The following is a 27534-nucleotide window of genomic DNA, read 5'->3' as shown; positions in this document are numbered from 1 at the left end:
TTTTGCAAAGATGAAAGCAAATGCATTACTCATCCGTATTGTTTGAGTTTCCTTTACAAGTCGAGGGAAGTGGTTATATGTTTTTCTAATGGATTTGGCGGTAGGCTTTGCTGTGTTGCCATTTCATTTACCATTTACATACACAGAAGCTCGCTTACATAGTTTCTAGAATTATACTGTGCTCAACTCCTTGATGCTGACCAAGATTGCGCACCAAATTTACATCTTTTATAACTGCATATTTGCCATTAATTGTTCAGGACTGACCAACAAGAGTAAATGCAAATTTAATCATCAAAGTCTGGACCAAGCAAGATATGATTCATCATCTTTGGACTTGATGGTTATCTCAGCTTTTGTATCCGCTTTTGTACCAGTTTACGCAGCTACAAAGGCCCAAATGTTTGTTCTATGGCAGTGTATACTATCGTTCAGGATCTTTGTACATTAGGGTTTTTGGGGAATGATTCATTTTTTATCCAGCTTTTAAGCATTTGCTTTCAATTTTATTGAGCTGTGTTCTCAATTTAGTTGCTGATAGAGATTGGCTTTAGTTTAATGTTCTCTTTCAGGTTTTTTTTGGTAATCTGCACTGTGTGACCAGAGGTGGTCACTTTATCTTAATTATATATTATTAGGTACACAAGATACTATTGAGCAATAATTAGATGTTTCAATGGTCTAAAATTTGAATGTAGACAATCACAAGGACTCCATATGTAAACCTAGCATAAAGAACAATCGTGTTTCCATGTATTAGAGGAGAACACTTGTGGATGTTGCTTCATTAAAAGATAAGCTTCGAAATACATAATGCCCCTGACGTTACTGCATGTGTAACAGTGAGGCCACTGTCATTATGGAATAAGTCGTGCGTTAGGATTCTGGGGATTGCTGCTCCTGTAGCCCTCCTTTGTACAAGCTTTACTGTGTGACTGTTCACTCCTCAGCCCCCTTCACTCAAGGGAACACAAGCCCACCCTCTGATCTTGTGCCTTCTCAAGACAAATTGTTCAGACTGTGTTTGTAGATCATCGCTCAAGGAAGGACAGGCACGTAGATAATTTTTTTTCACCGTTGAATCAGTTCTCTTGTGAATGCTGACTTTTGCTGCTGATAAAATGCTGGTCAGACTCCAGCTTGATGTACACAAGTGGTCTTGGCTGTTTTTTGTAGACACTGGCTATACTCAGGGACACCTTGCCTGAACACTCAAGTTATTTCTTTCATGTTTGTATCAGATTTCCTGCGGACTGTGTCACAATAGTAATCTGGAACATGATTCTGTCTGGTTCATCTCTCCCTGACAGAGTGCAGGAATTCTGTGCTCTGGATGTTTCTGAACAGGTTCCATTGCTCACGCTCAAGCACGCTCATTCTCCAAAAGGGCCTCAGCTGGATCTGGAAGACAGATCTTAACCTTCAGACGGTGCTGGGGCTGACTGTCGGGGGCTCAAATATTCAATAAACGTCCACATCTGCAGAGCACTGGCATCTGATACATCCCTGCCCCCAGCTTTGCCGGCTGTCAAAACATTTCCAACTTTCAAGCTGCTCTCTTTCTCCAGCATCCTTGTAAACTCTTGTAGTGGGTAAAAGTGCAGATTTAAAAATGTAGGTCAATTAGGGAAAACTTTTTGAAAATTCCTCCAAACACTTTAAATGAACTGAAGCTATCTAGGGTTAATCTAATGTCTGGATCTCAAAAGGCAGTGTATTCGCATAGCTGCAGACAAGGCCTAGATGTGATAGTATTGTGTTTGCTGACCGTGGAGTTCTAAACTCAAACAAAAACTTTAAGCTGTATCGGATATAAATAGTCATGAGTACTGTCACTAAAGGGAGATTATATTCTAACTACCCAATATTCAAAGACTAGTTTATTTCCCTGTTTATTATCCATGGTGAGTTTAGCTGCCAATACCCACTATTCGAGTGGTGGGTCCCCTCTCCCTACCAAGGAGAAGATACTTCTAGCTAGCAGTTCATTTATTTTCAGTGATACACATTTAAATCCACACAACACTCTTAAAACACATTTATAACTCAGGATTTCTGTCTTGAACATTTCCAAGGATTAAGGATTTTTAAAACACGGGTAGAATTTCTGTAAAAAGACAAACCAAAATACAGATGAATTAGTCGTCCATAGGAGAAACCAAAGCTGGAGAAATGGATTCTAGTTCACCCTGTGTTACTTCCGTGTTTCTTCTAGCTTTTTTTTAACCCCAGTCCTAACAAGCCTGAACTGCTTTCTACATTTATACCATAAAAATAAGACAAAGGAGCAGAAGTCAGCCATTTGGCCCATCGAGTCTGCTCCGCCATTTTATCATGAGCTGATCCATTCTCCCATTTAGTCCCACTCCCCCGCCTTCTCACCATAACCTTTGATGCCCTAGCTACTCAGATACCTATCAATCTCTACCTTAAATACACCCAATGACTTGGCCTCCACTGCTGCCCGAGGCAACAAATTCCATAGATTCACCCTCTGACTAAAAAAATTTCTTTGCATTTCTGTTCTGAATGGGCGCCCTTCAATCCTTAAGTCATGCCCTCTCGTACTAGACTCCCCCATCATGGGAAACAACTTTGCCATATCCACTCTGTCCATGCCTTTCAACATTTGAAATGTTTCTATGAGGTCTCCCCTCATTCTTCTAAACTCCAAGGAATGCAGTCCAAGAGCGGACAAACGTTCCTCATATGTTAACCCTCTCATTTGGGGAATCATTCCAAGTGAATCTTCTCTGTTCCCTCTCCAACATCAGCACATCCTTTCTTAAATAAGGCCAAAACTGCCCACAGTACTCCAAGTGAGGTCTCACCAGCGCCTTATAGAGCGTCAACATCACATCCCTGCTCTTATACTCTATTCCCCTTGAAATGAATGCCAACATTGCATTTGCCTTCTTTACTACTGACTCAACCTGGAGGTTAACCTTAAGGGAATCCTGTACGAGGACTCCCAAGTCCCGTTGCATCTCAGAACTTTGAATTCTTTCCCCATTTAAATAATAGTCTGCCTGTTTATTTCTTCTGCCAAAGTGCATAACCATACACTTTCCAACATTGTATTTCATTTGCCACTTCTTTGCCCATTCTTCCAATCTATCCAAGTCTCTCTGCAGACTCTCCGTTTCCTCAGCACTACCGGCCCCTCCACCTATCTTTGTATCGTCAGCAAACTTAGCCACAAAGCCATCTATTCCATAATCCAAATTGTTGATGTACAATGTAAAAAGAAGCGGCCCCAACATGGACCCCTGTGGAACACCACTGGTAACCGACAGCCAACCAGAATAGGATCCCTTTATTCCCACTCTCTGTTTCCTGCCAATCAGCCAACGCTCTATCCATGTATGTAACTTCCCCATAATTCCATGGGCTCTTATCTTGTTAAGTAGCCTCATGTGTGGCACCTTGTCAAAGGCCTTCTGAAAATCCAAATATACGCCATCCACTGCATCTCCCTTGTCTAGCCTACTGGTAATTTCTTCAAAAAATTGTAATAGGTTTGTCAGGCAGGATTTTCCTTTAAGGAATCCACACTGAGTTCTGCCTATCTTGTCATATGCCTCCAGGTACTCTGTAACCTCATCCTTGACAATCGACTCCAACAACTTCCCAACCACCGATGTCAAGCTAACAGGTCTATAATTTCCTTTTTGCTTCCTTGCCCGCTTCTTAAATAGCAGAGTGACATTTGCAATCTTCTAGTCCTCTGGAACCATGCCAAAATCTATCGACTTTTGAAAGATCATCGCTAATGCCTCCGCAATCTCCACAGCTACTTCCTTCAGAACACGCGGGTGCATTCCATCTGGTCCGGGAGATTTATCTACCTTTAGACTATTCAGCTTCCTGAGTACTTTCTCTGTTGTAACTGTGACTGTTCACACTTCTCTTCCCTGCCACCCTTGAGTGTCCGGTATACTGCTGATGTCTTCCTCAGTGAAGACTGATGCAAAGTACTCGTTCAGTTCCTCTGCCATCTCCCTATCTCCCATTACAATTTCTCCAGCATCATTTTCTATCAGTCCTATATCTACTCTAACCCGTCTTTTACTCTTTATATACTTGAAAAAGCTTTTAGTATCCTCTTTGATATTATTTGCTAGCTTCCTTTCGTAGTTTGTCTTTTCTCTCTTAATGCCCTTCTTAGTTTCCTTTTGTAAGGTTTTAAAATCTTCCCAATCCTCTGTCTTCCCACTAATTTTTGCTTCCTTGTATGCCCTCTCCTTTGCTTTAACTTTGGCTTTGACTTCTCTTGTCAGCCACGGTTGCATCCTTTTTCCATTCGAAAACATAGAAAATAGGTGCAGGAGTAGGCCATTCGGCCCTTCGAGCCTGCACCGCCATTTATTATGATCATGGCTGATCATCCAACTCAGAACCCTGCACCAGCCTTCCCTCCATACCCTCTGATCCCCCTAGCCACAAGGGCCATATCTAACTCCCTCTTAAATATAGTCAATGAACTGGCCTCAACTGTTTCCTGTGGCGGAGAATTCCACAGATTCACCTCTCTCTGTGTGAAGAAGTTTTTCCTAATCTCAGTCGTCAAACCGTGACCCCCGTTCTGGACTTCCCCAACATCGGGAACAATCGTCCTGCATCTAGCCTGTCTAATCCCTTTAGGATTTTATACGTTTCAATCAGATCCCCCCTCAATCTTCCAAATTCCAATGAGTACAAGCCTAGTTCATCCAGTCTTTCGTCATATGAAAGTCCTGCCATCCCAGGAATCAATCTGGTGAACCTTCTTTGTACTCTCTCTATGGCAAGGATGTCTTTCCTCAGATTAGGGGACCAAAACTGCACACAATACTCCAGGTGTGGTCTCACCAAGGCCTTGTACAACTGCAGTAGTACCTCCCTGCTCCTGTACTCGAATCCTCTTGCTATAAATGCCAGCATACCATTCTCCTTTTTCACCGCCTGCTGTACCTGCATGCCCACTTTCAATGACTGGTGTATAATGACACCCAGGTCTCGTTGCACCTCCCCTTTTCCTAATCGGCCACCATTCAGATAATAATCTGTTTTCCTATTTTTGCCACCAAAGTGGATAACTTCACATTTATCCACATTAAATTGCATCTGCCATGAATTTGCCCACTCACCCAACCTATCCAAGTCACCCTGCATCCACTTAGCATCCTCCTCACAGCTAACACTGCCGCCCAGCTTCGTGTCATCCACAAACTTGGAGATGCTGCATTTAATTCCCTCATCCAAGTCATTAATATATATTGTAAACAACTGGGGTCCCAGCACTGAGCCTTGCGGTACCCCACTAGTCACTGCCTGCCAATCTGAAAAGGTCCCGGTTATTCCCACTTTTTGCTTCCTGTCTGCTAACCAATTCTCTATCCACATCAATACCTTACCCCCAATACCGTGTGCTTTAAGTTTGCACACTAATCTCCTGTGTGGGACCTTGTCAAAAGCCTTTTGAAAATCCAAATATACCACATCCACTGGTTCTCCCCTATCCACTCTATAGTTACATCCTCAAAAAATTCTGTGAGATTCGTCAGACATGATTTTCCTTTCACAAATCCATGCTGACTTTGTCCGATGATTTCACCGCTTTCCTAATGTGCTGTTATCACATCTTTGATAACTGACTCCAGCAGTTTCCCCAACACCGACGTTAGGCTAACCGGTCTGTAATTCCCCGGTTTCTCTCTCCCTCCCTTTTTAAAAAGTGGGGTTACATTAGCCACCCTCCAATCCTCAGGAACTAGTCCAGAATCTAACGAGTTTTGAAAAATTATCACTAATGCATCCACTATTTCTTGGGCTACTTCCTTAAGCACTCTGGGATGCAGACTGTCTGGCCCTGGGGATTTATCTACCTTTAATCCCTTCAATTTACCTAACACCACTTCCCTACTAATATGTATTTCGCTGAGTTCCTCCATCTCACTGGACCCTCTGTCCCCTACTATTTCTGGAAGATTATTTATGTCCTCCTTAATGAAGACAGAACCAAAGTAATTATTCAATTGGTCTGCCATGTCCTTGCTCCCCATAATCAATTCACCTGTTTCTGTCTGTAGGGGACCTACATTTGTCTTTACCAGTCTTTTCCTTTTTACATATCTATAAAAGCTTTTATAGTCAGTTTTTATGTTCCCTGCCAGTTTTCTCTCATAATCTTTTTTCCCCTTCCTAATTAAGCCCTTTGTCCTCCTCTGCTGAACTCTAAATTTCTCCCAGTCCTCAGGAGAGCCACTTTTTCTGGCTAATTTGTATGCTTCTTCTTTGGAATTGATACTATCCCTAATTTCTCTTGTCAGCCACGGGTGCACTACCTTCCTTGATTTATTCTTTTGCCAAACTGGGATGAACAATTGTTGTAGTTCATCGATGCGATCTTTAAATGCTTGCCATTGCATATCCACCGTCAACCCTTTAAGTGTCATTTGCCAGTCTATCTTAGCTAATTCATGTCTCATACCTTCAAAGTTACCCTTCTTTAAGTTCAGAACCTTTGTTTCTGAATTAACTATGTTACTGTCCATCTTAATGAAGAATTCCACCATATTATGGTCACTCTTACTCAAGGGGTCTCTTACGACAAGATTGCTAATTAACCCTTCCTCATTGCTCAGAACCCAGTCTAGAATAGCCTGCTCTCTAGTTGGTTCCTCGACATGTTGGTTCAAAAAACCATCCCGCATACATTCCAAGAAATCCTCTTCCTCAGCACCTTTACCAATTTGGTTCACCCAATCTACATGTAGATTGAAGTCACCCATTATAACTGCTGTTCCTTTATTGCACACATTTCTAATTTCCTGTTTAATACCATCCCCAACCTCACTACTACTGTTAGGTGGCCTGTACACAACTTCCACCAGCGTTTTCTGCCCCTTAGTGTTATGCAGCTCTACCCATATCGATTGCACATCTTCCCGGTTTATGTCCTTCCTTTCTATTGCGTTAATCTCCTCTTTAACCAGCAACGCCACCCCACCTCCTTTTCTTTCATGTCTATCCCTCCTGAATATTGAGTATCCCTGAACGTTGATCTCCCATCCTTGGTCACCCTGGAGCCATGTCTCTGTGATCCCAACTATATCATAATCATTAATAACAATCTGCACTTCCAATTCATCCACCTTGTTACGAATGCTCCTTGCATTGACACACAAAGCCTTCAGGCGCTCTTTTACAACTCTCTCAGCCCTTATACAATTATGTTGAAAAGTGGCCCTTTTTGATGCTTGCCCTGGATTTGTCGGCCTGCCACTTTTACTTTTCTCCTTACTACTTTTTGCTTCTACCCTCACTTTATACCCTTCTGTCTCTCTGCACTGGTTCCCATCCCCCTGTTGTGAACTAACCTCCTCTCGCCTAGCCTCTTAATTTGATTCCCAACCCCCAACCATTCTAGTTTAAAGTCACCTCAGTAGCCCTCGCTAATCTCCCTGCCAGGATATTGGTCTCCCTAGGATTCAAGTGTAACCCATCCTTTTTGTACAGGTCACGCCTGCACCAAGAGGTCCCAATGATCCAAAAACTTGAATCCCTGCCTCCTGCTCCAATCTCTCAGCCACGCATGTATCCTCCACCTCATCGCATTCCTACTCTCACTGTCGCGTGGCACAAGCAGTAATCCTGAGATTACTACCTTTGCGGTCCTTTTTCTCAACTCCCTTCCTAGCTCCCTATATTCTCCTTTCAGGACCTCTTCCCTTTTCCTACCTATGTCATTGGTACCTATATGTACCACGACCTCTGGCTCCTCACCCTCCCACTTCAGGATATCTTGGACACGATCAGAAATATCCCGGACTCTGGCACCAGGAAGGCAAACTACCATCCGGGTCTCTGGACTGCGTCCACAGAATCGCCTATCTGACCCCCTTGCTATTGAGTCCCCTATTACAACTGCCCTCCTCTTCCTTGCCCTACCCTTCTGAGCTACAGGGCCGGACTCTGTGCCGGAGGCACGGCCGCTGTCGCTTCCCCTGGGTAAGCTGTCCCCCCCAACAGTACTCAAACAGGAGTACCTATTGTTAAGGGGCACAGCCACCGGGGTACTCTCTATTACCTGACTCTTCCCCTTCCCCCTCCTAACCGTGACCCACTGGTCTGCCTCCCGTGGCCCCGGTGTGACCACCTGCCTATAACTCCTCTCTATCAACTCCTCACTCTCCCTGACCAGACGAAGGTCATTGAGCTGCAGCTCCAGTTCCGTAACGCGGTCCCTTAGGAGCTGCATCTCGATGCACTTGGCGCAGATGTGGACGTCCGGGAGGCTTGGAGACTCCAGGGCCTCCCACATCCAACACCGAGAACAACAAACTTCCCTCACACTCATACTACCCCTCTCCTCAAATAACAACAGAAAATGAATGCCAAACCTTCCTCGCCTCGCCCGTTTCCACCTAAGCCCGTTGAGCCAAAGCCCTTAAGCCTTCACTCTGCTCCCGGCTCACTCCGCTGCCCGCAAACTCCGCTGCCTGCTGTGTGAGGCTCTGTTCCTTTTAAATCTGCCGCGCTGCACTGCCCAACACCACATGCCTGCGCAGTCCCGCCTCTCTGAACGCTGATGGAAAAAAACCCGAAAATTTCAAAAATGTCTTCCTCCGCACTCCCGCTCCGACTCTCAGTCTTCCTTCTTCGAATCAAACCCGAAGCAAGATTTCTGCCCTTTTAAATCTGCTGTGCTGCACTGCCCGACGTCACACGCCTGCGCAGTCCCGCCTCTCTGAACGCTGATAGAGAGAAAAAAAAACGAAAATTTCAAAAATGTCTTCCTCCGCACTCCCGCTCCGACTCTCAGACTTCATTCTTCGAAAATTTCTTCTTTTTTGGAGTATACCTGTCTTGCACCTTCCTCACTTCTCGCATAAACTCCAACCACTGCTGCTCTGCCATCTTTCCCACCAGTGTCCCTTTCCAGTCAACTTTGGCCAGTTCTTCTCTCATGCCACTGTAATTTTCTTTACTCCACTGAAATACCGACACATCAGATTTCGGCTTCTCTTTTTCAAATTTCACAGTGAACTCAATCATGTTATAATCACTGCCTCCTAAGGGTTCCTTCACCTCAATCTCTCTAATCACCTCTGGTTCATTACACAATACCCAATCCAGTACAGCCAATCCCCTAGTGGGCTCAACAACAAGCTGTTCCAAAAAGCCATCTCACAGACATTCTACAAATTCTCTCTCTTGAGATCCAGTGCCGACCTGATTTCCCCAATCTACTCGCATGTTAAAGACCCCCACAATTATCATAACACTGCCCTTCTGACAAGCCTTTTCTATTTCCTGTTGTAATTTGTAGTCCACATCACTGCAGCTGTTTGGAGGCCTATAAATAATTGCCATCAGGGTCCTTTTACCCCTGTGATTTCTTAGCTCAACCCATAAAGATACTGTACCTTCCGATCCTATATCACCTCTTTCTAATGATTTAATATCATTTCTTACTAATAAAGCCACACCTCCCCCTCTGCCTACCTTCCTATCCTTCCGATACACCGTGTATCCTTGGACGTTCAGCTCCCAGAGACATGCATCCTTTAGCCACGTCTCAGTGATGGCCACGATATTATACCTGCCAATCTGTAGCTGTACGACAAGATCATCCACCTTATTCCTTAAGCTGCGTGCTTTTAAGTATAACACCTTAAGACCAGTATTTGGTACTTTTCGCTTTGATTTCACTGCAAGTTTATTGCACTGCAACTCATCCCAATGGCTACAAATTTGCCCCATCACCTGCCTGTCTTTCCTGATATCTTTACTGCTCACTATCTTAGATTTATTTCTGTTTTCTCCTTCCTCCGCTCTGTCATCCCAGTTCCCATCCCCCTGCTAAATTAGTTTAAACCCTCCCTAACAGCTCTATTAAACTTTCCCGCCAGGATATTGGTCCCCTTCGGGTTCAGGTGTAACCTGTCCTTTTTGAACAGGTCATACTTCCCCCAGAAGAGATCAGAATTATCCAAGAATCTGAATCTCTGCCCCCTGCACCAGTCTCTCAACCACGCATTCATCTGCCTGATCCGACTATTCTTGCCCTCGCTAGCACGTGGCACAGGTAGCAATCCCAAGATTACTACCCTGGAGGTCCTGCTTCTCAGCTTCCCTCCTAACTCCTGGAAATCTCTCTTCAGGACCTCCTCCTTTGTCCTATCTATGTCATTGGTACCAACATGTACCAAGACAACTGGCTGCTCACCCTCCCCCTTCAGAATATTCTGGACCCGATCCGAGACATCCCGTACCCTGGCACCTGGGAGGCAACACACCATGCGGGTATCTCAATCAGGCTCACAGAATCTCCTGTCCGTTCCCCTGACTATGGAATCCCCTATGACTACCGCATTTCTCTTCACCCTCCTTCTCCCCTGCACAACAGCGCCAGGCTCAGTACCAGAGACCCAGTCACCGTGGGCGTCCCCCGTCAGGTCATCCCCCTCAACAGCATCCAGAACAAGATATTTGTTGCTGAGAGGGACAGCCACAGGTGTGCTCTCCACTGTCCAGGCATTTCCCTTCCCTCTCTTGACAGTGACCCAGTTTTCTGAGCCCTGTAGCCTAGGGATGACTACCTCCCTGTAGCTCCGGTCTATCACCTCTTCACTTTCCCTGATAAGCAGTAGGTCATCAAGCTGCAGCTCCAGATCCCTAACACGGTCTCTGAGGAGTTGCATCTCAGTGCACCTGGCGCAAATGTGGTCATCAGGGAGGCCTGGTGGTCTCCCACGATTCCCACATCTGACACCCTGAACAAAGCACTAACCCTGCAGGCATGCTATCTAATTCTATGGGAATGAAACAGGAAAAATAAGTCTACTCACCCACTTACCTCGCCAGACAGGTGAACTTTTTAAACTGTTAGCTCGTACCGTTAGCTGTGAGAGCCCTGCTGTTCCTGTCTGTCTGGGCCGATTCGCGAAAGGGTGGGGGGAGAACTTGGATAACTTCACACACAAGTGATATTTCCTCAGATATCCTTTTAACACAAGTGGTCTAAAAGCATCTTTTTCATCTCAGCCTCCTCCAATAAATATTGTAAAGCTAAAGTCCTCAAGCACATTCGCACACAGCTTTTGATATGCTAAATGATATTATCCATCTGTTCTACAAGCTTCCTTGAACTAAGCAATTAAGAGTCAGCTTGTCTGTTTGGAGCAACCCAAATTAAACAACCCATTGTCTTGTACTACACCTTGAGCAGTAATGAAGCAAGTACAGTGATTAGCATCTGCTTTCTCACAGGCAGGATGTCTGAAAAACTGTTCTAGAGTGCTTATTTAACTTCAGAGTGATTACTGCTTTCTACTTGCATTTCAAGAACTGATGACTGAGTTCCATTTCAACCAGAAGTTAAACAAAGCACTATAGTTAAAGTTTATTTACAGCTGTCCATGATCTTTCAAATAGCAGCTGCTGTTTTTTAAAAAAGCAAGTTTAACAAACATGAGACAGAAGCGCATTGGCCTAGGACAGTGAATATCCATCACACCCCACTCTTGCTAAACAAAGATTTCTAACAAAGCTTCTTTCTATCAATATCAGCTTCGAGATCAAGTTCCTCTTGGAAACAGACTGTCACTCCTCCATTATCTCGAACAGGAGAAAAATCTGCAGATGCTGGAAGTTCAAGCAAGCTACACAAAATGCTGGAGGAACTCAGTAGGCCAGACAGTATTTATGGAAAAGAGTAAGCAGTTGATGTTTCGGGCCAGGACCCTTCATCAGGGCTGTATGTAGCAGGGAAAAATCGGGGAGTGATACCAGTATAGGCTTGGAACATAGACTGTTCCACATAGTCAACAAAAAGGCTAGCATAGCTGGGACCCATGTGCATGCCCATGGCTATGCCTTTGGCTTGGAGGAAGAAGGAGGAGCCGAAGGAGAAATTATTGAGAGTGAGGACCAATTCCGTCAGCTGAAGGGGAGTGGTGGTGGAGGGGACGGGCCAGATCTGTTGCCTATAAAGAAACTGAGAGCTTAAGGCCCTCCTGGTAGGGGAAGAAAAGTGTATAGAAACAATCGGGACCAGAGAACTTAAAGTCATTGAGCGTGTGATGTGTCATGGATGTAGGCAGGAAGGGACTGAACCGGGGTGGGGGGGGGGGATAAAACAAAGTCGGGGTAAGCCGATATGAGTTTAGTAGGGCAGAACAGGCAGAAACAATGGGTCTACCTGGACAGGCAGGTTTGTGGATCTTGGGTAAGAGGTAGAAATGGGAGGTGGAGTAGGGGAACGATGAAGTAGCTGGCACCAGAGTTAATAAGGTCAGTGATGGTACCGGTGGCCATGGCCTGGTGCTCCTTAGTGGGGTCCTGTCCGAGGGGTATGTAAGTGGAGTGTCTGAGAGTTGTTGTCTGACCTCAATGAGGTTAGACGTCAGCTCGCCAGACCATTAGAGCACCCCACCCCCCATCTGTGGGTTTGAAGGTGAAGTTAGGATTAGTGTGGAGAATGGTGAGCAGTGCATTCAGAAGGAATGAGGTTGGAATTGAGAGAGGAGTGGTGAAGTCAAGACAGTTGATGTCCCATTGGCAGTTAACAATGAAAAGATCCAGAGAAGACAGCAGACCAGAGCAGGGTGTCCAGGAAGAAGGGGAGCGTTGAAGATGGGAGAAGGGGTCATTGGTGTGGGCTGAAGTATTCTTGCTAAAGAAGTAGGCTCAGATGCGAAGACGTAGAAGAAGAGCTCAGCGCTGTGGTGGGTGCGGAACTCACTGAGGTGTGGGTGCAGGGGGACAAAGGTGAGGCCCTTACTGAGGACAGAATGTTCTGCGTCAGAGAGGGGAAGGACAGAGGGAATAGTGAATACCTGGCACAAATGAGAGCTGAGAAGCAGTGAATAACACATTTACAAAGCACATTTATAAAATCTTGAGAACTATACTATACTTGGGGAAAACAGAAATTTTAAACCAAAGGGAGAAATTGATATTCATGCCATTAGGTTAGAGGCTACCCAGACAGAATGTATTGTTCCTTCACTCTGAGGGTGGCCTAATCACGGGATATGAGGAGACCATGGACCGACATGTCGAAATGTGAATGGAAATCTTAATCTACAGGACTACACTTACCCATGTTGCAATATCCAGATAGGTGAGTAAAAAATAACGTTTGTCACCTCATCTTTCTGTGGGATTTTGTTCTTAAACCAATTACTCATGACAGATGCATTCAAATACCCTTTCAAGATGAGATGAGAAGCATTCAAACCCATATAGAACACTAGTTATCAGGACTAGGAAAATGAGAAGAACAGGGATACCCTGATCAGGGCTGTCCCTCTCTTCACTCTTCCAGGGTTGAGGAATAACTAGAAGGTGAGTATGAGGCAATAGCAAAGCAGTCATATGAGAAATAACCAGCTGAAGTGCGGGTTAGGCATGGGAGTTTAACAGAGTCTTGGGAGTGGAGTGTTATACAAACAACAGAAGTCAAACTTCCATCCTTTCAAAGTTCACAAATACAATTATTTTCAAAGTATGTATACTCTATATAGCCTTGAGATTCGTCTCCTTATGGGCAGCCACCAAGGAAAGGAAACCCAATAGAATCCACTAAAAAAGACCATCAAGCACCAAATGTGCAAAAAAAACCAAAATGGTGCAAACAATAAAAGTAAAGCAAATAACATTCAGAACTGAAGTTTGCGAAGGTGAGTCCACAGCTGTGAAGCCCGTCATCACTGCAGTCATTCCAGGAGCCCATTAGCTGCAGGCCACAGCCTTGGTTCAGCACAGAGATGAGCAAACCTCTGGCTCATCCCTTGACTCTGGCCTCAAACCCTTGACCATTTCAATCTGGCCCAGAGCTTAGGTTGGTCAAACATCACTTGTTCCTTGCTCTCGGGTCTGGGTCCTGCCATCTTGACCTCTCCTTGCCTCACCTTGCCTCTGAGCTTCTTCTTCGCATTGGCAAAACAAAGGGTCAGGTCCTACCACCTCAATGTGGCCTGTAAACACCACACCGCAACCTTCATGCTCCTTCAAGACTTCAGTTCACAAGCAAAAATGCAAGTTTTACAGGTGGTTCAAAAACTCGACTCTGAAAGGGAAGTTACAAACTATTGATTGCAGTGATGGTTGTCCAGAAGTGTGATGAATAGAGTAGTTAGTAGATTTGTTTTCTGCCAGTAAGGTGTCACTGTGTTTCACCAGCGCCATCCTAAACCGGCTAGGTTTCAATGGCTAGGGGAATTGTCCATTGGAAAATAACAAAAAACCCAATTTAAAGATGTGTCAATCCACCCAGAAAATATTCACTGCTGTGGAACCTAAATTTGCAACTGGCAGAAAGGTCTTATGCCTTATGCCTTACAAGACGCAAAACGAAAGACTGTGTGGCGCACCACTCCTCACACAGACAGTAGGTGGCTGTTGACTCACAGAGTTCATCCGCCCTTTGACAGGTTTTGTTTTCAGTCCTGCTGGGTGCCTACACACCCTCCTCCCTGCTTAACCGAAGTGCTCTGGGGGTGTGCCGGTTGAGTTGCCGACAACCCGACCCGAGACAGGTTGTACTGGGCTACGTGGTACCAGTAGCAAGGCACAGCCTTGACCTGACCTGACCCCCTAGGCCTGAGTCAATGTCGTAGTAGAAAGGTCTTAACTATAGTTTGAGCTGGAGTGTTAAGCCAGTCGGGCTCAGTATGAGTCTGCAAAGTAAACTTGTAAAAGAACATGCCTCGCTTGTCTGATCGTGTCAGTTCTATTACTCTTGTAATGTATAGAGAAATATTTGTTTAACTTGCCCAAGGTTCTTCTAGCTGTTGTTGATGAATAACAAGTCCTTCTAGAACATTCTTGTTGTATTCATTATAACTTGTTCCTTAAATCTGAGCTTGCGTTTCTGTGTTCAGATATGCAACATACTGTAGGCTAAATCATCTAATTATTCCAGGAGTCATTTCCGTTATAAACCTTAAAAAGTGGGTTATCCTCTTGTAGCAATACATCTGAAAATCTTATGTCACCAGTAATTTCTAGCTTCTGAGTGAACCAAAGATTCACATCATTGCTATTATGAAAGTGAACACTATCAAGTTATGGCTGTACAGGCAGTTTTGCTGTAACATTTAAAATGAATCATGAAAATTGTTTGGGGCTGAATTGTCGTTTTTTCTTTCTCCGCCTGTTGACAACACCATGCAACTAATTACACAGCAATAATCCACGGCACCACACATCAAAGTTGCTGGTGAACGCAGCAGGTCAGGCAGCTAAGAGTTGGACAGGCGAAAGGTCTCGGCCCGAAATGTCGACTGTACCTCTTACTAGAGATGCTGCCTGGCCTGCTGCGTTCACCAGCAACTTTGATGTGTGTTGCTTGAATTTCCAGCATCTGCAGAACTCCTCGTGTTTATGTTTTTAAATAATCCACGGCTTCTCTTTGTATCTAACATTATCTGTGTAACTTCAACATTTGGTATTATCAATTGGTCTCCAACAGCAAAATTTATTTTAGACTTGCTTCCCCCTTTTCCAACTTGTAGTCAAAATCTATCTGAAATATAATTGAATTCATGAGGACATCGATAATTCTGGAGTAATTTTCATTGTAGAGTGTTATTTACACTGTAACATGCAAAGGAAATCTGCATAGATACAATAGTCCAAGGGACTAAAACCTGTGACAGGTTTATTGGCCGTACCATTTTCAGTTGACCAGAGAGGGAAGCATTTTCGTTTTATTTTAGCTTCTGTTTCAGTGCATCTTTCCATCTTCCCGTACAAAAATCTGGATCGAGGGCTTTGCTGAACCATTTAGAAAATAACCTGGAATTGCAAAACAATTGTCCTGTTACCTTGGCATGTAAAGTGAGTGATGTCGTGTTTTCATGAGTGGGATCAGTTATTTACATAAGTGTCAATATTATTAAAGTGTAAAGGGATTCATGTCAGGGGATTCCTTTATTAGTTCACTTCAAAATCAGTTTTGTTAGGATGTTACTCAAGCAATTCTTTGTCTTCCCATCTACCTATGTTCATTTCGTCTGCAGTGTAGTCAGAGTGAATGTTTAAGTGGAAAGGAACAATCACTTTGTCAGAGGCAAGATTTAAGAGTTCCAATATATGACCAAGAGGAAAGGGCCATTTAGTGATATTTAAATTGCTCTTAGGTGCCCTTAATCTACTATTCTCTAGCCAGATGAAGCTATTTCTGTAGTAAATGGGACTTAGTCTGTGAAAAAGCAAACGGTAAGTAAGGCAGCACTAAACAATATTATTATAGGCACAAATAATAAAAGTAAAATACAGCAAAAGCAACATTTCTTCCTGGAGTTGGAGTCTGTCTCACCCTGAAAACAATAGCGCTTTCTGGGTGTAATATCCCTGGGCAATGTATCTCTGCATCTTCCTCAAGTCAACAGGAATTTTTTTGCTGTTTTTCAGATCTTGTCTTGTGTTTTATTTTTTCAATTCATCTTATCCATGGCGGACCGGCCTGTTGTTTCCGTGGTGATCCCATATATCGGAATAATATAGGTGTTCCAGACATTCTGGGAGGAAAAATCCACCTGGGGCAGTTTTGATGTTATCTATGGAGATAGTTTTATTGACAGTCTTGTTTCACCTCCCAGTCTCAATTTCCACAATCCTATCGTTGATAACCTGGGTTATGAGACCAGCAGTTTCTATCTGGGATGGAATCTAGGGTTGAAATTACATTTATGGAATTTCTTTTCTTGGGCCCATTCCGTTTTTTTGGTCTCCATACTGTCTTGTGGGTTCTTCTTCTTTCACTTGAATTCCCTTAAACTCTCTCAATACCTTGAGGAGAGCTGTCTCAGGTGTTGGCGCTGGTAGGCCAGAGTTAGTGATCGGGGTGTATTTAGGTGGCCATTGTACATTAAGAAATAAAGTGTAACATTCTTGTGTACTCCTATTTTTGGAATTGGTACTTTGTTTATGGACAGTTGCACGTCATGGATTAATATAGCCTACTTTGCCTCCAGGGTAGACCAGTTTTGCTAGTCCTAGTGTAATCTCTGGATTCCTTTGCTCCGCCATGCTGCTCGATTGCAGCTGGAAAGGAGTGCTGTACTCCACTTGTGTGCCTGTTCGTTCACACATAGCTTGAAAGCCTTTGTCACTGAAGGAAGACCCTCAATAGGCATGTATGCAGACAGGGATGCCAGAAAATGGAGTTTTGAAGTGTTGTAAGTGTTGTGACAGGGTGGGGGGTGCTCACTGCAAGAAGTTGTGAAGATTAACCATGTATATCCCATCCAGGGATCAAATATCACAAGAACATACTTAATTGCGGGAGGGAGAAGATGCGGGAGGAGAAGATGGCAGTGTGACGCAGCTCGCAGTGGCCACTCCGGTGGTGATGTCTGTTATTTGTCAAGTAGGGTGCCGTGCACAATCCTAATTTGATAGAGACAGACGTGAGAGCACGGAGGAACATCTGGAGAAACTTCTGAAATGCCTGCTTCGCTGCTGCTGCTACTGTGTGGTCCGGAATCTCCAGAGGAGAAGGCCCTGAGTCCTCGGCTTTGCTTGTTGCTTGACGGCCGGGGTGGGGTCGAAGCGCTCGGCAGAGGATGGTGCTTGGAGAGGCTGTATCGGAGGGGCTGGTCGGAGGCTCGAAGTTTTCGGACGGACTCAGAGTCGGCTGCAGTCGGGTGCTTCCAATGCATCGGCAAGTTGTTGGCGCTTGGAGGTTCATGGCAGGGAGAGTTTCTCCCTTCTACCATCTGCGTGAGATGATGAGTCAATCGGGACTTTGAGACTTTTTTTTTTAACCATGCCCATGGTCTGCTGTTTATCAAATTATGGTATTGCTTTGCATTGTTGTAACTATATGTTATAATTATGTTGTTTTGTCAGTTTTAGTTTTTTATGTGATATCATTCTGGAGGAACATTGTATCTTTTTTAATGCATGCATTTCTAATAACAATAAATGAGGACTGAGTGTCCTCATAATCTAATCTAATTATTAGGTCTCCTGCCTTAAAAGATGGGTTGCCAGAAGTTAGCCCATGTAATAAATTTTCACACCTGCATTGGTGCAGTGGTTTTGTTTGTCTTATACAGTCGAAGGTGGTCTTGTGTCTGCTCCTAGATCATCGCCCACACATTCTTGAGTAAATGCAATGAATGACTTGCAATCACTCAACATACAAGGTCACCAGTATAACATAGCTAATTTTTCAAGAGTGGTTTGCCTGCCACCATAATTGTATCAAAATCCTTCATGGGTCTCTTGAATCAATGCTTTCCAATTGTGGGCAGGAGGTATTTGTTTCTGATCTTTTTTAGGGCAGGAGACCCAAAACCTTACCTTCACCATCAGTTTCATATTTGTACCTTGTTCGAAATCCTTTTGAAATGGGTTTAGTGGTATTTAGGAGAATTCTTAAAACATTGTGATAATTTTTTATTTGTTACTACCAAATCCTGGCCTCCCTAACGGTAGTAAGGTCTATCCTGACAGCTTGTTTTACTTGTTTAATCCTTAGTTTGTTACCATAGCTGTGTAAGGGGCCTGCAGTTTGTCCCGGGATGTGTAACGTCTAATAGTCTAGTCAATAATAATTCATGACTAATGTGGAAGCAGTTCACCTCTGTGTGTTCTCCATCTAGTAGTTGACCAGCATGCCTAACATAATGACAGTCAGTACATACCAGGACTGGTTCTGTTGAATTTACTTGTATTAGCCATCATGCTAGAGCTTTAGCCTCTGCAAATTGAGCTGTAGGAATACTTAAAGGATGCACTTTCAACACTTGCGGATACAATGGGGGTCTTTTAAGAGACTGCTGGATGGGTACGTGGAGCTTAGAAAAAAGAGGAGTATGGGTAACCCGAGGCAATTTCTAAAGTAAGTACATGTTCAGCACAGCATTGTGGGCCGAAGGGCCTGTATTGAGTTGTAGGTTTTTTATGTTTTCATGTGATAAAAATTCCTTTTATGGACAAGAACAAGGATTATAATTGAGTAGGTCCATCCTTCTGAATTTTCATTATTGGTCCATCACAGTACCAGATTAGAGAATAGTGCTCTGAACTATATCATACTACATTAGGTCATAGAGAAGATGGTTCTACATCTTCCTTGACGGTAAGGATTGTAAGTCATGGCTCTCAGGAATGTATTCCCACTTTAAGGTGTTGTCTTTTAAAAGTAGCCGGCTGCTGGCGTAGTGGCATCAGCGCCGGATTTCGGAGCGAAGGTTCCCGAGTTTGAATTCAGCCGGCTCCCTTGCACGCTTTCCATCCGTGCTGGGTTGAGCATCGAACTAGCAACTCGGTCTTGTATAAATAAGAAAGCCTGCTAAAATGCGTCATGACGGCGTCCTGATGACTCCATTTGGAGTTAAGGGCTTTCTTCTTCTTCTTCTACTTGTAAAAGTATTTGCCATTCTCATATCTAGGTCTCTATTCATTCATTGGGAATTTGCTATCGTTTTTCAAAGCCACAAAGTCGGTTTGTCCCCTTGCAGTGGTTTTACTGCAATAAGTGGTATAGAATACAGTAAGCAGTAAGACATCGTTCTAAGGCAGTAAATTTCTATCAGTTGGGTTGAGATTATGTGAGGCATAATGTATGAGCTTGTGTTTCTTCTCCCTCGTTATAGCAGATGGCTACCGCGTTTTTTGGAGAAGCAGAATGAGATTTTGTTACACTTCTTGACTGAAGGTCTATTGCTAAACTGCATTCATCAAAGTCTCTCGTGCCATATATTCTTCTGGGGTAAAAACAAAAAGGCTTTTCATTTTTCTGTTTACATCTGTTGTATAAAGGTTTTAACAAAGTCAGGTATGAAAGGTCGAGCTTGATTCAATAGGTCTAGTGTTGATTGTATTGGATAGTGTTGGATATCCTACCTGAGCAACTTTTTGTCTACATTCAAGGGTTAAACCACATTCCTGATTGGTAATTGTCATACATTGAAAATTTTCTTTTGTATGACAGAGCAGAGATTTTTTTTAATGTTAATTATGTAGCCTCCCTCACTTTTAAGAAGTGAGGGTGACAGGAAGCCATTGGCCAGATTGATGCAAGATTTATACATTTACGTAGCATTTATTATGTCTGTTGCTGTATCAAAATGGCAGGGTTGTATTTTTCCAAAAGTCCAAATTTTGCTTCTAGAGAAGTCTGTGTCCTATTCATTAGATAAAACATTTTGATTAGAGTTGTTGCTGAAATTCTCCTGTGCAGTTTTTATTATGTTAACATTAGTCTTCCCCTCCTTTACAAGTTGTTTTTCCTGAGCTGCAGGGGAGGGAGTGCACAATGGGTTGGATGACCCTGTTCCTTTGTATATTTGGAGGGTGAAGTATGAGGTGAGCCTCAGGCCATCTGCTTAGTTTCATACTCATCTCCAGAAAACTTCTTTCTGCAAAGAAAGGAGTAGAGTTAAAGGCCATGACCTATGTGTAGTGTCCACCTATGTAGGTTGTGGTGTTGTGTATTTAACATTTCAGTAATATCGTAAGTATATTGTTTGAGTAAACACTCTTTAAGTGGTTCATTATGGGTTATATGTAACTACGTGAATGGTAAACGCCATTATGTTACCGCTTCATAAGAGCGTGCCTTGAAAAAGTAAAAACAAAGCAGACATGTATTCGCAGGCTCCCGTATTTTTCCTCTGATTAGTTTTTTGAGTTACAAAACATAATGGTGTCGACGATGCCATGCACTATTTGGGGTGCCAACACATACAAAAGATGCCAAGAGCAGTGCCAGGAAATGACCTGCATTGTCCTGGCAGAGTCAATTCTTAGAGAAGAGAGGTGTCCAGAGCTGTCAGAACCACTTCCTGCTGTCTCAGAGTCGACTCTAACAACCACCAGGCAGGAGCCCCAGGCCCTGGAAACTGAGATTGCTTCACTGCCACAAGTCTCTCTTGCTCAGCAGAGTGACCACACCACTCCATTCCCCCCCCCACCCCCACCATCGGGGAAGACGTTATCCCACGAGAGTAAATCTTTAGGCCTGATTGGGATAATTTAATTTACTATAATTCACTATGGGTTATATGTGAATGGCATACGTCCTAATCGTATGCCTCGCTAAAGTAAAGATGAAGTAGACATGAGCTTCTGTGTATTTCTTTTGATTAGTTTTTCCAGTGACAGAACATAACAGTGGGTGAATATCTATTCCTAAGGCAGGTCGTCTCCAGGGACTTCCCTTCTGAGGGGCTGGTGTAAAGGAACGCTGTGAATGTGATTGACTTGAGGAATGAAGAAGAGAAAATCTGCAGATGCTGGAAATCTGAGCAACACACACAAAATGCTGGAGGAACCCAGCAGGCCAGGCAGTATCTACAGAAAAGAGTACAGTCAATATTTTGACCTGAAGCCCTTCTCCAGTCCTGCTAAAGGGTCTTGGCCTGAAACGGCAATTGTTTACTCTTTTCCGTGGATGCTGCCTGGCCAGCTAAGTTCCTCCAGCATTGTGTGTGTGTGTTTCCTGAAGAATAAGGTTGGTGTGATGACCCTATATTCTCTTATGCAGACTTGCCACATACCCTCTACAAATTCTGAATGGTCAAAGATTTTATAGTACTAGGTGGGATGGCATAGCACTTGTTGGGAGCTCTCTGAGTTGGACTACTGCTAAATAATAATTCTTTCTAAAATAATACTTTTGGTATAATGTGATCGCATTGGGTGTGAACTCTGATGGTACTGGGTTTGCTGACTGTGAAGTTAAAAACTCAAAAGTCCTTAAGTCCTATGGGATATAATTAGCCAAAAGTACACTCACTAAAGGGAGATTATACTGTAACTACCCAATCTTCAATAATAATTCACTTCCCTGTCTACTCTCCATGACAAGTTTAGCTGTCAATGCTCACTATTTGAGTGGTGGAACCTCTCTCCCTACTAGGGAGAAGATACTTCCGGCTAACAAAGTTTAAAACAGGGTTCTTTTATTTTCAGTGATACATGTTTAAATCTACACAACACTCTTAAAACACATTTAAAACTCAGGGGATTTCTATCTTAAACATTTCCCAACAAACCATTTCTAAAACACAAAACACAGAGGAATAATTAAGCTCAAAGGATTAAGCACTTCTAAAACACAGGTACAATCTCTATAAACAAAAAACACATACCAAAATACAGTTGAACAAGTTGTCTATCGCAGAAACTGAAGCTGGAAGATCGGATTCTAGTTTAACCTGTGTTTGTTATGTCTCCCCTCTCGCTGTGAAACAGGGACACCCCTTTTTCCCTTATCAGGGAGAGAGAGAGCCTGTGGTATGTCGAATTACCGGGTGAATGAGTAGTCTTTGGGGTACTGCAAGTCTCTGTCTTTATTGATGCTTTGCTGCATACTTGAGTGCTTGGTGGTGGGTGCCAATGCTTTTTTTGCTGGTGAGGGAGGGGGATTGTTGCTTTGCTGCTGCTTATGCATGGGAGGGGGAGCTGGGGGTCTTTGGGGTTCTAACAATTAACTCATTCATTCCTTGGGGCACTCCTGTTTTTGTGGATAAAGAATTTCAGGATGTATGTTGATTACATTTCTCTGACATTAAATGTACCGTTGAAACCTTTGAAATCTTCCATGTTTCTTGTTGCTGCTTTTACCCCATTCCTCACAAGCCTGTACTACTCTACATTTATACCCTTTCTCTTCCATATGGGTGACCACACACAAATAATATTTCTCAGATATCTTTTTAACACAAATGATCTAAAAGCATCTTTTGGAGACATAGATCTTAGTTTCTTCCCATTAATGCTGTAGAGTTAAAGTCGTTGAGCACATAAAGCCATCCAACTATAAACAGCTATTGATACGCCATGTGATATTATCTACCTGTTCTGCAAGCTTCTCTGAACAAAGCAACTTGAGAGTCAGCTTGTCTGTTTGAAGTAACCCGAATTAAACACCCACTGTCTTACACTGCACCTTGAGCAGTGATGAGGCAGGTGCAGTGACTAGCATCTGCTTTCTCACAGACAGAATGTCTGCAAAATTATTCTATAGAGAGAACAACAGGAATTCTGCGGATGCTGGAAATTCAAGCAACACACTAGAGAGTGCTTGTTTAACTTCAAAGTGATTACTGTTTTCTATTTACATTTCAAGAACTGAAGACTGACTTCTATTTCGACCAGAAGTTAAACAAAGCAATATAGTTAGAAGTTTACTTACAACTGCTTGTGATCTTTCAATGGCAGCTGCTGTTCATTAGAAAGCAAGTTCAGCAAACATGAGACAGAATCACACTGGCCTAGGACAGTGATTATCCATCACAGAGTATCACAGGAGGAATGTGTGGCTTAAGTTCAAATAGAATTGTTTTTATTGTCTGGAACCTTCTGAAACCTTATTAATTACTATATTGGTTAATATTATTGGGTGAAATAAGAAGTTACAGCCAGTCTGAGGAACGTCCTGTCTGTGCTGCTTTCATTTTATAAACAGCCAAGTACAGATAAAAGAACTCATACTAACTCTGCAATAACAAATTAAAATTAGAAGTAAAACCATCAGATGCATTTGAAGTCTTAACTATTGTTTTCTCCTTTAATTAAGAGGTTAGAGTGGTTTCAAAAAATGACCTTTAAACTGTAGTAGCTGGTTTTGAACACAGCCCAACCTTCAATTGCACTGAGATTGGGGAGAACTGGATGTACACATTTTCTGAGGAGTAATTCTGTACCATTTCAGTCTCTTTTAAAAGCATTGTGAAATCTGCTAACCTAGGAAATGAAACAAATCATTTAGGAAATACTCTGCTGAATTTAAGCTTTATCATTTGTTGTAAGTGAAGAATAAATTGCAATATTGGAGTCCTCCTGTTTATCAAATAATGTTTGCATCATTTCTTTAAGTTTCTGCTTATTTGCACTAAGTATTAATCTTTAGCTGTAGTATTTTACATACACATTGCTCAGATTTTGTGGTTAAATATGCAAAAATTATATAGTATATCTCCACCACTAATACTCTGACAATGTAGACCTACACAGATTAATGAGAAGGCCATTAACAACAGTAAGTACCTTCGTAAATACAAAATAATCTGCAGATGCTGGGGTCAAAGCAACACTCCAGCAAGATCTCCACAAGATCGGTCGACGTTTCAGGCCGGAACCCTTTGTCAGGACTAACGAAGGGTTCCAGCCCAAAACGTCGACCGATCTTTTCTACGGATGCTGCCTGACCTGCTGAGTTCCTCCAGTGTGTAGTAAATACCTTCGCCAGCCCTGAAAACCTATAGTCTTTGTCAATGCTGGAGACCAACCACACACAGCCTCAGCCCAGATGGCTGGCAGGCTTGCTCGCCACAGTGTCTGCTGGCAACTGAAAGCCAATCTGGCCAAGCAATTAAAGTTCCCTGACTTCACCACGTCATTATCAATGAGGCCTAAGAGAAATCTTGAAGCAGGTGGTCATGGTAGAACTGGCAGTGCCTTAGGAAAACCAGATTAAGAAGGCCAAATATCAAGAGCCGGTAGAGCAGTGGAAGAGACAGAGATGAAGGTTTTGCTGGCTGTTCGCTCTGCAGACCCTGCTCTCTCCTTGGTTACAAAGAGAAGAGCCATCAGGACTCACGGAGGCTGCTGAGCAAGCCTCCAGATGGCTGTGGGTCAAAGGATATGACCTGTAGACTAGTGCTGCTGGAACACAAGGCAGGGCGTGATGAGCCCTGGCTGGGTCACCAGGGTGAAGGTGTCTGACGTTGAAAGACGTAAAACACCCAATGATCCCCAGGTTACATCACTGATGGCATGTCTCCGCTCGTCCTGGGATGTATCGCAGCACAGAGCAGATAAATGGTTTGTTTCAACAGAATAAAAGTAGCACCTGGGAAGATGATGACCTGAAAAGTCGCTGCAATATAGTTTTTTTAAAAAAGCTGTGTTGTGGTCAGATGAATCTTAAATCGTGTGGCTCAAGATAAATATCATAAAAACCAAGAGTCTTGCAGTTCCTTTACAATATTAACTAAATCATTCCAGAAGAGTGTAGGTATTAAGTCAGTCCCACTTGTGAAGAACATAGGAATTACTTTTAAAGGGAACAATCTGTGATGGAGTGCTCTTTCAAGTTTTTAATTCCTGCATTAGTAGATTAAAATGAGACCGATGATTGTAAAACATTTTCTGTCTTAAGTAGTGTTGTCAAAGGAAGTTGCCCCTGCTGTCATCTTGTGTTGTTGATTCCTTGTTCATTGCTGTCCAGTGAGGCCTGCGAGATACCTGTCATGTAGAGCACTCACTGGTGTGTCCTCAAAGTAAGAAGTAGCCTACCAGGCTTGGATTCGAATCTTATGGCTCAGCTCAACTCCTTACTTTCCAGTGCCCAAGGCAGAGACTGTTTATGCAGTTTTATTCAATCTAAAATCATATGTGCAATGTTCAGAATTTGTAACCTAAATACAGTGGCCAAATTCCTGACCGTTGTCAATGACTCCTCTAGTCTTGCAGTTAGCTCTTCAGTTGGAACTTTTGTTATGCATCGGTGACCTACTAGCAGTTGGCATTGGGTTGGACAACTGCTTCTGGCACACAAGTCGACCTAATTAGAGTAAAGCCGCAGAGTAAAATGAATCCCACATGTTTCATAAAAAGCAGGGCACCCTGGAGTGTCTTTGAGAATGTAATCTAATCTGATGGATAAATAGGTAGTTTGTGAATAGTTAAAACTTTGTTCTGCAGTATTTTAGAAGTTTAGTATTTGCAATACTGAGGTAATAATACTTCTTTTTCTTCTGATTCCCGCCCCTTAATTTGTTACCCTACAAAATTCAAGCTGCAGAGTAGAGGTTCTTACTCACTTATAAAACCCTACAGCACAAACAGCCATTGTGCTCGTACAGTATCCCTCAGACTCAGAGTGAGATGTATCCTACAGCACAAACAGCCATTGTGCTGCTGTATCCTACAGCACAAACAGCCATTGTGCTCATACAGTGTGACTCAGACACAGACTGAGATGTTGATTGGTCCTCCTTGTCTTCCATAATCCTGCAATTTCTTTGGTCCATTTCCTTTTTGAAAATTACTCTTGTGCTTTAAATCTGTGGAATTGTGTTTGTAGATCTTCACTTCTTCACACCCATCACGAGGACAATGTTTGGTCTAGGTTTGGAGTCAATAGCTGGAGGCTGGCAGGCCATATGTATCAGCTGTACACATTTGATGCAGACACTCTGATCCCTGATCACGGAGTGGCAAGTTTTGGAAGGGCAGTTTGTGCGATTTTAATTCTAAAGGATGACTTTTTGAATTATGTATCGTAATGTGATAGGAATTGTTACAGCGGCAGTCTGCTGACAATTCCTGGGGATGAGCAGTTGTAAGACAGTGATTGAGGTTGCTGTGGGGAGGAAGTATAGGGAGGCCTTCAAACTCCCCTGGGATATTAGTCTTTGACATTTGCAGAAATACATTTTCTCTGTAGTTGCAGCACCATGTTCCACACTCTGTTCCCTTTCTACTATTTCAAGGTATTTGCAAGTGGCAGGATATTTCTGGATGACGCACAAATGAAAGCTTTTCACCATATCCCAGTGACAATAAGCCAATACTATTTCACTTTTATCTACAGCTGGGTCATAGAAATGCTAGATTAGCAGCATCCACTGTGACTGATGACTTTTGATCTATGTTGATGATGTGTGTGCAGAACAATGTGCCATTGGAAATACAGGATACTCATTGCTGTTCCCTTCCTGAACTGGGTAGAACATCTCAACATAATGAATCTACTGTGGGATGTGTTGTTGAACCAGGAGGATATGGGAACTGCCAGGTCCTGTTTCTGTGTTAGATGATCTGGGTTTGGTGGACCCCAAGTAGGTCTTGTCATTCTTTGAGAGGCTTCAGGAAAATTTTGCCGTGTTTTCTGTTCCTGTGTGTTGAACTTGGTGTCTTGTTGGAGGTGCCAGATCCACTTGTGGTGACTGTGAGTTCTGGTTGGCTGTGATGCCTCCTTTGCCCAGGAACCCAGTGGCCTTCAATACCCAGCTGCTTGCATGGAGGATGGCTGTTTGGAAGGTCCTGAAAGCTTTAGCTGTGGATAAGATGATACCTCAGCTGTGAATGAGTTGGGGTTTTGGAAGAAGGGGTAACATCAACTTTCCCCCAGTTTATCCCTAGTTTCCTTGCCCAGTTAAGCGCTGACTCTTCATCCAAGTAGAAATCACATGAGTACAGCAGACAGCTCCCGGGACAATTGCAGTCAGTCAGGCTCAGACCACAGGGGAAGTGCACATGTGAGCATTTTGACAGGATTGGCCAGATAATTATCAGCAACTGCATTTCCAGATCAGTGTTGATATTCCAGCCACTGACCCGAGCAGTGTTTGAGGTTGTGCGTAAAACCTGGATTCCCTTACAGATTCCTCAGCAACTTGTTGGATATTGGGAGTAATTAGGAGAATCCAATGCAAATTCCTCACTGATGTATTTGGAGTTAGTTCTGCTGTTTGTGCTTAAATGGGGCACCTGGTATCCTGGCCTTGCAACTGGCTGCACAATCTCTCTGGGATTTTCATGCGGAGCGCCTGGTTCAGATGGAGGGTGGGGACT

At 43.3% G+C, this 27534-nt stretch overlaps 1 protein-coding gene across 6 annotated transcripts in view; it reads left to right on the top strand.

The window, feature by feature from the left end:
• The window catches only part of cgnl1 (cingulin-like 1), a 226906-nt gene that overhangs the window by 9790 nt on the left and 189582 nt on the right, over positions 1–27534 (top strand). Inside the window, exon 1 of one of the 6 annotated variants that reach the window (XM_072278441.1) lies at positions 13078–13111. The exons of 4 other annotated variants lie outside the window; for them this stretch is intronic. The gene's annotated coding sequence lies outside the window, so the exon portion shown is untranslated. Of the gene's footprint in view, positions 1–13077; positions 13112–21431; positions 21461–27534 lie in introns of those variants that run through there. One more of the 6 variants, XM_072278442.1, reaches the window with a different exon arrangement.

Source organism: Mobula birostris, chromosome 14 (assembly GCF_030028105.1).
Source record: "Mobula birostris isolate sMobBir1 chromosome 14, sMobBir1.hap1, whole genome shotgun sequence".
NCBI classification, from domain to species: domain Eukaryota; kingdom Metazoa; phylum Chordata; class Chondrichthyes; order Myliobatiformes; family Myliobatidae; genus Mobula; species Mobula birostris.
The sequence above is the reverse complement of the archived record's forward strand: the minus strand, read 5'-3'. Positions and strand labels throughout refer to the sequence as shown.